This window comes from Saccostrea cucullata, unplaced genomic scaffold (genome assembly GCF_032062105.1).
Source record: "Saccostrea cucullata isolate Sc308-1 unplaced genomic scaffold, CSIRO_AGI_Scuc_v1 ctg6215, whole genome shotgun sequence".
Classification (NCBI taxonomy): Eukaryota; Metazoa; Mollusca; class Bivalvia; order Ostreida; family Ostreidae; genus Saccostrea; species Saccostrea cuccullata.
The window spans coordinates 21949-33148 of NW_026918326.1; the positions used below are offsets into that span (position 1 = coordinate 21949).

At 33.9% G+C, this 11200-nt stretch overlaps 1 long non-coding RNA gene across 1 annotated transcript; it reads left to right on the plus strand.

Moving 5' to 3' along the window:
• The first annotated feature begins 8981 nt into the window (after window positions 1-8981).
• Window positions 8982-10554, plus strand: LOC134263225 (uncharacterized). The gene is made up of 3 exons (XR_009991213.1): window positions 8982-9094; window positions 10216-10300; window positions 10509-10554. It is a non-coding gene; the product is annotated as an uncharacterized LOC134263225 (long non-coding RNA).
• The last annotated feature ends 646 nt before the right edge of the window (window positions 10555-11200 follow it).

Genomic DNA, 11200 nt, shown 5'->3' on the forward strand with positions numbered 1-11200 from the left:
TCAATAATCAAGAAGGAAAAGTTTTTACACGTGGAATACACCAGTGAAATATTAAAGCCATAGCTCATGTTACCTAGGCTTAAATTCCGAAATGAAAGTCAAAATAAAGAAATGAATTAAACCCAAGGATAGGTCCTTTAATATTATATACACCTGTGAAATATGAAATCCATAGCTCAAACCAATTAAAGGATGTAATCAGGGCTAATTGATTTATCCACTGACAAATAAATCAGGAAAAAATCACAAACAAACGGATAGATGGACCGACCGTAACTGCAGTGATACTATAGTGATAACTTTGACACTTTGAAAACTTTAATTTAATATAGTGATAACTTTGACACTTTGAAAAACATTGACGAAAACTTTGACACTTTGAAAAACTTTGGCAAAAACTTTGACACTTTGAAAAACTTTGACAAAAACTTTGACACTTTGAAAAACTTTGAAACTTTGAAAAACTTTGGCGAAAACTTTGACACTTTGAAAAACTTTGACAAAAACTTTGACAATTTGAAAAACTTTGACGAAAACTTTGACACTTTGACAAAAACTTTGACACTTTGAAAAACTTTGGCGAAAACGTTGACACTTTGAAAAACTTTATCGGAAACTTTGATACTTTAAAAAGCTTTGTCGAAAACTTTTACACTGCGAAAATCTTTTATCAAAATTTTGACACTTCGAAAAAATCGAAAACTTTGATACTTAGAAAAACTTTATCAAAAACTTTGATGCTTAGAAAAACTTTATCGCAAACTATGACACTTTGAAAAATTTTATCGAAAACTTTGACACTTCGAAAAACTTTATCAAAAACTTTAATATCTTAAAAAACTTTATCAATAATTTTGACACTTCAAAAAACTTTATCGAAAACATTGAAACTTTGAAAAACTTTATCAAAAACTTTGATATGTTGAAAAACTTTTTCGAAAACTTTGACACTTTGAAAAACTTTATTGAAAACTTTGAAAAACTTTATTGTAAACTTTGACACTTTGAAAAACTTTGGCGAAAACTTTGACACTTTGAAAAACTTTATCGAAAACTTTGACACTATGAAAAACTTTGGCGATAACTTTGACACTTTGAAAAACTTTGACAAAAACTTTGACACTTTGAAAAACTTTGGCGAAAACTTTGATACTTTAAAAAACTTTATCGAAAACTTTGACACTTTAAAAAACTTTGACAAAAACTTTGACACTTTGATTAACTATAGTTAACTAGTAAACTATAGTTAACTATAGTATTTTTTTTGTTAGGGTAGTACATGTAGTTTCTCTCAGTAACCCAGCGCCACCTACCGTCGTTATGATAAGTCAAAAGGAGGCCAAAGATTGGGTCAACTGCTGTCTCGCCCTCGTCGTTAGGATTCCAGTTCTGATTCGTCACATGTGTCCAGTTATCAAAAGGGAGTCTTTCATTGTCGTCAAATGTCACAACATTGGCACGAAATGCAAATGAATCGTTGAGATCAACTTCTGCAGAAAAGGACAAGAAAAAAAATTAAATCATCCTCAAATTTGAAACACCACCGATACAATATGAGTTGATGCTTTACATCACGCATGCTCTAAAAATTATTAAATTTGATGTGCTGTATCAAATTCAATAGACATTTGAAGGGAATGTATTCTCTTTTTGTGTCGTGGTATATGTAACAATAGAATATTTTCTGACGAGCATAAGCAAACCTAGGCCAAACTTTATTTCAATTTGAATAACAAGAGGCCCAGGGGCCACAGCGCTCACCTGAGAACATCGGGCTTGAATTTAACCCCCCCCCACCCCCAAGGCATTCATCATTTGAAAAAAACTAAAATCTACAATACCTGAGGATGATTCCATATAAATATCACTAATCATAGCTTTGAAGTACTTGAAAAGAAGATTTAAAAAGGTTCCCTGTATATCTCTATGTAAAACTTGTGTCAGCCATTTTGGCCCCACCCTAGCCCTGGGGGTCATGATTTGAACAAACTTGAATCTACAATACCTGAGGATGATTCTACATGAGTTTCATCTTTCCTGGCCCAGTGGTTCTGGAGAAGAAGATTTTTAAAGATTTTTCCTATATATCTCTATGTTAAAGTTGGGTCGGCCATTTTGGCCCCACCCTAGCCCCGGGGGTCATGATTTGAACAAACTTGAATCTCCACTACCTGAGGATGATTCCACATGAGTTTCATCTTTCCTGGCCCAGTGGTTCTGGAGAAGAAGATTTTTAAAGATATTTCCTATATATTCCTATTTTAAACTTGGGTCGGCCATTTTGGCCCCACCCTAGCCCCGGGGGTCATGATTTGAACAAACTTGAATCTACACTACCTGAGGATGATTCCATATGAGTTTCATCTTTCCCGGCCCAGTGGTTCTGGAGAAGAAGATTATTAAAGATTTTTCCTATATATCTCTATGTTAAACTTGGGTCGGCAATTTTGGCCCCACCCTAGCACCGGGGGTCATGATTTGAACAAACTTGAATCTACATTACCTGAGGATGATTCCACATGAGTTTCATCTTTCCTGGCCCAGTGGTTCTTGAGAAGAAGATTTTTAAAGATTTTTCCTATTTATTCCTATGTAAAACTTGGGTCGGCCATTTTGGCCCACCCTAGCACCGGGGGTCATGATTTGAACAAACTTGAATCTACACTACCTGAGGATGATTCAACATGAGTTTCATATTTCCTGGCCCAGTGGTTCTGGAGAAGAAGATTTTTAAAGATTTTTCCTATATATCTCTATGTTAAACTGGGTCGGCCATTTTGGCCCCACCCTAGCACCGGGGGTTATGATTTGAACAAACTTGAATCTACACTACCTGAGAATGATTCTACATGAGTTTCATCTTTCCTGGCCCAGTGGTTCTTAAGAAGAAGATTTTTTAAAAATGCCATTAATTTTTCTCTTATTCATAATTATCTCCCCTTGGAAAAGGGTGTGTCCTTTCATTTGAACAAACTTGAATCCCCCTCACCCAAGGATACTTTGTGCCAAGTTTGATTGAAATTGGCCCAGCGGTTCTTGAGAAGAAGTCGAAAATGTGAAAAGTTTACAGACAGACGGACAGACGCACAGACGCACAGACAGACAGACGGACGCCGGACACAATGTGATCAGAAAAGCTCACTTGAGCCTTCAGCTCAGGTGAGCTAAAAAAGGAACATAATGTTTATGAATGAAATTAGAAATTAACAATTTTGATACACAGCAGAAATATATTTTCCAGATTTAATGTGCAGTTTTTAATTCTTACCCGCACTTTCTAAAGAGAGTTCGGGTATACTGTTGTTACTCATGTACGTCCGTCCGTCCGTCCGTTTGTCACACTTTTCTTCCCTGAACTCCTCCTACATTTTACACAGTAGCTTAATCATATTCTGGGAGATGGTTGGTGGGGTCACGTAGATGTGCAGTAAGGTTTTGAAATTTTGATTTTGGCCCGGGGGTCAAATTGTTGTCGAAAAATGACGTTTTTTATGCAAAAAGCCCCTTCTTTCCTGAACTCCTCTTACATTTTATTCAGCAGCCTAATCATCTTTTGGGAGATGGTTGGTGGTGTCATGTAGATGTGCAGTAAGGTTTCTGAATTTTGATTTTGGCCCGGGGGGTCAAATGGTTGTCGAAAAATGACTTTTTTTAAAGCAAAAAGGCCCTTCTTCCCCAAACTCCTCCTACATTCAACTCAGCAGCCTAATCATCTTTTGGGAGATGGTTGGTAGGGTCATGTAGATGTGCAGTAAGGGTTCAAAATTTTGATTTTGCCCCGGGCGGTCAAATGCGGGTCGAAAAATGACGCTTTTTATGCTAAAGCCCCGTCTTTCCTGTACTCCTTCTGCATTTTACTCAACAGCCTAATCATCTTTTAAGAGATGGTTGGTGGGGTCAAGTATATGTGCAGTAAGGTTTCAGAATTTAGATTTTGCCCTGGGGGGGGGGGTCAAATGTGGATCGAAAAATGACATTTTTTATGCAAAAAGCCCCATCTTCCCTGAACTTCTCTTACATTTTATTCAGCAGCCTATTCATCTTTTGGGAGATGAATGATGGGGTCATGTAAATGTGTAGTAAGGTTTTGGAATTTTGATTTTGCCCCGGGGTGTCAAAAAGGGGTAGAAAAATGACGTTTTTTATGCAAAAAGCCCTGTCTTACCTTATCTCCTATTTCATTTCAAACAGTGCACTAATCCTCTTTTGGAAGAGTTCCCTCTTTTGAAATTTTGATAAAACATCAAGGTCAAGGGGTAAAAATCATAGCATGTTGGGAAACATCTCGTTATGGGTAATGTACACTAGAAATGTGAGAGTTGTATCTCTTCTCAATCAAAAGGAAATACAACATTATTGAAAAATAAGTTAAACTTCAAGGTCAAGGTCACAGAGTCAAAAAGTCATGATACATTTGGAAAGGTCATATCACAAGCAATATACATGCATGTACAGAATGAATGCTCTTTCATTTATCTTCCAAAATGATCAATTTAAAACAATTAATTTGTTTATGACAGTAAGTCAAACTTCAAGGTCATAGGTAATAAAAATCATAGTGTATTTAGAATGGTATTGTCCCAGTTAAATACTAATACACATGTTTAATATAAAAGTCCCGTCTCCTCTCATTCAAAATATATGACCATGATGACCGAGGTTAAATTTATTGTGACAGATGGACAGACTGACAAACAAATGAGATTTAATGTCCCCTACCTTTAGCTAAAAATGGGGAACAATAAATGATCTTGCTGTTCTTGAGAAGAAGATTTATGTTGGAAAAAGTCCCCTGCATATTAACCTGTAAATTGGTTGAAATTGGCCCAGTGGTTCTTAAGAAGTTAAGAATGTAAAAAGTTTCCAGACAAACAGATGGACGACAGAAATCAGTACACTTCAGAAAAAAGTATGCTTGTAAATAGTTAATCAGGGTGCTTTGGGTAGAAAAATAAAGCTAAACTGGTATATCTAATTCATCCGCAGAGCTTAGTATTTTTTAATATGCACAACCTTTTCAACTCTTATAATTATTATTTTAAAATATTTATATTGTGACAAATAGAGTGACAGCAATATTATAATCACAAAGTTTTAACCGTATTACTTGAATACATTTTTTTTTGCACATTGTGTTATGATACGAGCCACGAATACTGTCAGACGATGTGCATTGCCGCATACGTTATTTTTATTGCTTTTCAAGATTTTAATGTTGTTATGATGTTAAATTAATTGTTATCTATAGATTCCTATATTGTATACATGATCACATATAAAACGGTGTTTGTTTAGCGATTATTCGGTAAAGTGTTACCTGGTATGTTTTCTCTTTCGCCGCATGGTTTGTTAATCCGGAAGTGCGGTTTCCCAGAATGCATTTTTCTTAAAATGTTAAAAGTTGTAAGCGGCGATTTATTTAATTAATTGTCAATCTTCTTTAATTATTACGAAAGTTATTTTGTTTATAAAGTAGTTATAATATTTTACCTGTTTCTATTTTGTGGTGAAATATGTGTACAACTTTTTGTTATCGTGGGAATAAGGTTATCGCGTGTCGCCTGTGATTGGTTGATGATCAGGTGCGCGATGTTTCTGATTGGTTATCGTATTTTACGTCATTTCGTAGTATTTTATGACGTATATATAGTAAAAGCGAGAGTTGCAGACAGCAGAGTAGACAGAGATTAGATTACAGACAGTATATTACACCAGGTGTAAGGTGTGTGTTTAATTTAGTTTTTTGGGGTTAAATAATTTAATTAAGTGGTGTGGGGGAAAACTTTATTCAGAGATTGAATAATATTTATTTACCAGTATATTACTGGTGTGGATTTTCATGATTACTGGTTTATTACCAGTTTAGGATTAAACTTGGGATTTTAATAGGTCTAAGAGAGTTAGACTAGCACATGAATTATTTAATTACTGGATAAGACTCCAGTTATAGAGGTTTTTATGAGTTTGTGAAACACCAGAGATTTTGTGAAATGTTGAACAGTATTGTTTTGTTTCCTGTTAAATAAATTTATAAACTTTCAATGGAGTTCTTGATTTGTTGAAGACAGTCCAGTTAGCGTATCCGCACGTTACAATATCTTCATGTCTGATTCAATGGAGATCGACTAGAGATATGACCAGAAGTACATATATCTGTTGAATATAAAATATGTAGATGTATACTGTTTTTTTAGTAATTTGTTCGTTTGTTGTGACAGCAACTGTTATAGCAGCTTTTGGCAAAGGTTGAAGTTTCTCAAATGTAAGTCAAAACTCCAAGGTCAAGGTCAAAGGGTCAAAATTGTTGGTATCAAAGGGAAAGATTTGCCACAAGGAATACACATGTGAAATAAGAGAGAAATCCCTAGTACTTCCTCACCTGTTCAAAAGTTATTGCCAAGATTAAAGTCAAGGTCAAAAATATTTATACCTGTTGTAAAAGTGGGTCAAACTCCAAGGTCAAGAGGTCAAAATTGGTGGTACCCATTAAAAGGTTTTGCCAAAAGAAATTTACCTATGAAATGTTGAAGCCATGTGTATAGCCCAATCCACTTAAAATTATGGGCAAGGTTAAAGTTTTTGTGGACAGACAAACATACATAAACATAGGAAACAAAATATGTATATATAGTCAAATGGAAAAATTTTCTACTATTATTGAGTCATAAGATCAATTGTCATTTCAGGTTACAGGGAGTCAGTGGCTAGGGAGATCAGACACCCCCTCCCCTGGAATTTGCAGTTATTTAAATAAGACTATTTACTGAAGAGAATAAAAATGACTTTGGACATCCTCCCCCTTAGAAAACAGGGACCCCACCATCATTGGTTTTACTATTATTTTTTATTTGCTTCTCAGGAAATCTTGGCCTGAAATTTGACAACTGAGTTGTGACACCACCACCCCCCCCCCCCATTCCGAAAAACAATTCTGGATCCACGCCTGTAATAGTGTATATACTGAATGTCCACAACGGGAGATAACTTGACAATGTGAAATTTGTCGAATTTGGCATGCGATGATCTTTGACCCTTTTCGAACTTCAACGTAACCATTTGTATTTATTTATTTTTATGCAATCTATACTAAATCTTGTACTTACCGAATGTCATAGGTCCTGACAACGAATTCATGAAATATAATCCATATAATCCAATTAAAACACAAATGGTTAACAGACCACACTGCATCGTCAGCATACATGTGCTAAATAATCTCATATTCAGCAAACCTTTGCTGATTCCGTCGCCTTCATTAGATGAAGTATGAATCGGCCGAGGTGTGCCGAGTGGTGATATCTAAAAATATGACAATGGGCATCGAAGATGGATAAGTGATGACGCAAACCCAATGTGAATGTAGAAATTTTCAATAAGATGTTTACACGTAAAACTGTTTAGTACAAGAACAACTATCATAATTATTATAAACGATGTTTTAACATAACTTTGCCATCTAGTTCTATGTTAAAAAAATGTGTGTGTGAGAGAGAGAGAGAGGGTGTATGTGATGGTGAGGGGGTGGGGGGTGGGAGATAGGCATTGACAAATTAATTGGGCTGTATTTTCAATGGGTTTTTTTTTCTAAAATAAAATTTTATGTGGTTGAGAAAGTAAATTTAAAAAGTTCCAAATTATGGGCAAAATATTTATCAGAATCTAATTAAGTAATTTACTTTATTAATTAAAGTAGGGGCCTACTCGTGGTAAACCGGAAGCCGGAATTAGCCGTTTTCGGTTTCAATATTATGATTCATATAACATTAGCAAGAACGTAAACAACATGAACAATGTCTACAGAAGTGTTGAAGGGGTGTATAAAGATGATTGAGGGTATTTTTGTGCAAGGATCGAGATTTATACAGTATAAAAACAAGCGCGAGGTCGAATGCCAGTCATTTCAGATATATTTTACCTATGTTGTTATATTGATACTATACGTTTTGATTGCATTGGTACAACTCCAATATTTCTGATACCTATTTACTGAAAACGTAGCATATAATTTGCTCTTATGTCATTAAATAATTCTAATCGTTCATTGTTTTTATTTGTGCACAATTGGTATGATATGCAGATGGAATTTTCCTACTTTCGTTTTGACGGCAAATTTTCTAAATACGAATGAAGGTACGCAGTTATAATAAAAAAAATCAACACAGGCTCCTGATGTTGTATATGAAATTTTAGACATAATTTTGCTTGCAAGACATTGTGTATCTTGCTTATAATCTTTTGTAAGTAGTAATAGGCATCCAGGAAAGTCGTATCATTAGTAGTGGACATGCCCCCCCCCCCCTGTATATAAAATATTCAGCATTAAATGTGAGAATAAAATTTATGTTTATTACTAGGAACAGGTGTACATATTTTGATGAAATTGTTCTTAAGAGTCAAAATCAGCAAGCATCAAGCATTTAGTTAAAAAATGTGGAAAGTGGCATAGAAACAGATTTGGTTAAAACTCATATATAAATTTTCAGAACAAAGGGTATAATAGAAAAAAGCAAGCCAAAAATAATTTTTCGCATTGTTGCTATCGAAACCACGCGCCTTTCAAATAGCGTGTTTTGTACTTTATCATGACACTTGAATTTATGGTTAAACAAATAATTTTTTAGTACTAGTCATTAATAAAAGCTTTTTAAATTATTATTCTATTTATCTAAAAATACTCTATTTTAACAACTGTTGATTATTGAAATTCTCTTCACCTTTTGATAAATAAAACTAGTTTTTGGAGGTTTATTTTGATTTAAAAAACAGCAAATTTGCAGTACTCTATAAGAAATCTACAACCACATTAAAGCTTATCAACATGAAATATATATTAAACAGTATTTGTCCTAGAAGAATCAAGAAAAAAATCTGCAGGCAACTAAAGCATTTATATATGATAACTGATTTAAATCCATAATTTTCTGTCTTTTTTGCTTCAAATTACCTCCCTTTGGTATAGCTCTCCAACATAGGAGGAATAAACGGTAGTTTGCTTACATTGTTTTCAATAACAGTGTACAGAAGACTAGAAGAAAATTACAAACTTGGAGCAGTCTGAGCCTCAGTTTTGGCGTTTTCATGAGTCTTAATTACGGTTAGTGACTGAATTTTTTACAATTTACCATTACAACAGTTTCTGAAGAATTTATAACAGAAATTAACCATGCAGGAAAATATGTAACACTTGGCAAGTGTTTTTTTTTTTTTTTGCACATTTCAATTTAATTCTGATGGATTTATATGTTAGCATTACTTTAGTATTTTATAACTAAAAAGAAAAGATTATGCATGGCCTGAGGAACCAAGAGGAGGGGGTATGCCCCTCCTTCCCCTCCCCGATAATATTGCCGATATAACACTATATAATGTGATAATTAAAATGAAATTAAATTCCCCAACTTAGATTGTTTCTGCGGGCCGAACATGAAAAAGTTGGTCATGATCAGTTACATAACTGTATCCCAAATTATAAAGTTTAATTTGAATTTAGTTTAATTTGATTTGTTGTATTCACAGCATGTGTGTAACCAAGTCACTCACTAGCTATAATGATTATAACTTGAGTGATGGTCGGGTAAATAAAAATTCTGTATATAGTAATAGATATCTTTATTTACCATTTAAGATAATACCTGCTTTTTACATAAAAAATTATGAATTTATGAAAATCAACACTATTAAGAAATATTTGTAAAATGGAATGACTTTTGTTATGGCGTCGTAAAAAAAGAAAAAGGGGCAGGGGGTTAACTCTGTACTTAATATATTTTAGTTTAGGAAAGGGGATTACCTTGGAAGTATTGTGATACAGACAAGTATATAATGTAATGGACTAGTGGTAAATGAATTGTATATATACCACAGTAAAATAATAGATTTAAAAAAAAGGTTTTTGCTGATGTCATCCAGTGTTTACTTATGAAAGAAAATTCAAATTCAGCTAACATTTTCACCGGTACCACTGCACTAATTTAAGTCAACTAGGTTCAAATAATAAGCATCATTAGAATTACAGCACATAAATTTTTGAAAAGAATTTCTTTACTCTATTTTTTTCTTGAAGGGGGGGGGGGTGTTATTGGAAAGAAATGAAAACCACAATTTAGAGTTTTGACAAAACCTAGAACCAATTGACCTTTTTATTACAAGTTTATATTTAAAGAATATCTAAAATCAATACCGTCTCAACTTTGTGTTGTATACTTCTGTTTTTAGAATGAAATTCGCCACTTTGAAGCCAAACTCGGAAAGAAGCAGAAACAGAATTGGATGAGCTGATATAGAATTAGACAGGAAAAACGTGTAAATAATACATTTAGTAAAAAAGTTAACTTTTTAAAATAAAATGATAAACTAAACCATTGAGATCTCTTGGAATTTAATTGATTCCAATAAACATGCTTTGTATTCATCATCATTGCTCAAGCTCAACTAGAAATGGTTCTTAGTAAGTATCTGAAGGCAAAGCTGTATAATATTATTACATTTTAATTTTATCACTTTTTCAGATTATCATTATGAGAATACATTATGACAGTACAGACCATTGATGCTGGAAGTGAGTAGATAGTGTTACCGGAGACTCAGGGATCCAGAAAATAGATCCATAAATTGTACAATGTATTCATGAAAGTGGATCAAATAAAAATGTTCAATCCAAAAGTAACATTCTTTGTTTGTCTGTTAGCATTTTTTTTATTGATGTAAATCCAACAAGCTAATTCAGAGAATTTGTGTCCCCCGCTTAGGGAAAAATAAACCATGCGCAGTTCGGGGCGGGGGTGGGGGTGGGGGGGGGGGTCGGATCCCCCTAATTGAATTTGTAGAATTTTTAAATGTATACATGTATACTGAAGCAAATAAAATATGTCAATATTGATATAATGATTTGATATGTGTATAGAAGGTTCATTTTATGTGGATTATTTATCACAACGTAATGATGATTTTATGAGTTTGTACAAGCTAGACCTCATATTTTTTTTTCATTTCACTTGCTGAATACTATCATTTAGTAAAAAAAAAGAAAAAAAAATGATCGTCCGAGAATCGAGCCCGTGACCTCTCGCATGTGAAGCGGGAGACATACCACTGCGCCACGGAACTGCTGTATAATTTCGACCATTATATGCAAATATGAAGTCACATACATGTATATATATTCACGTTTGATATCGTAAAACAATTTACACAAAACATG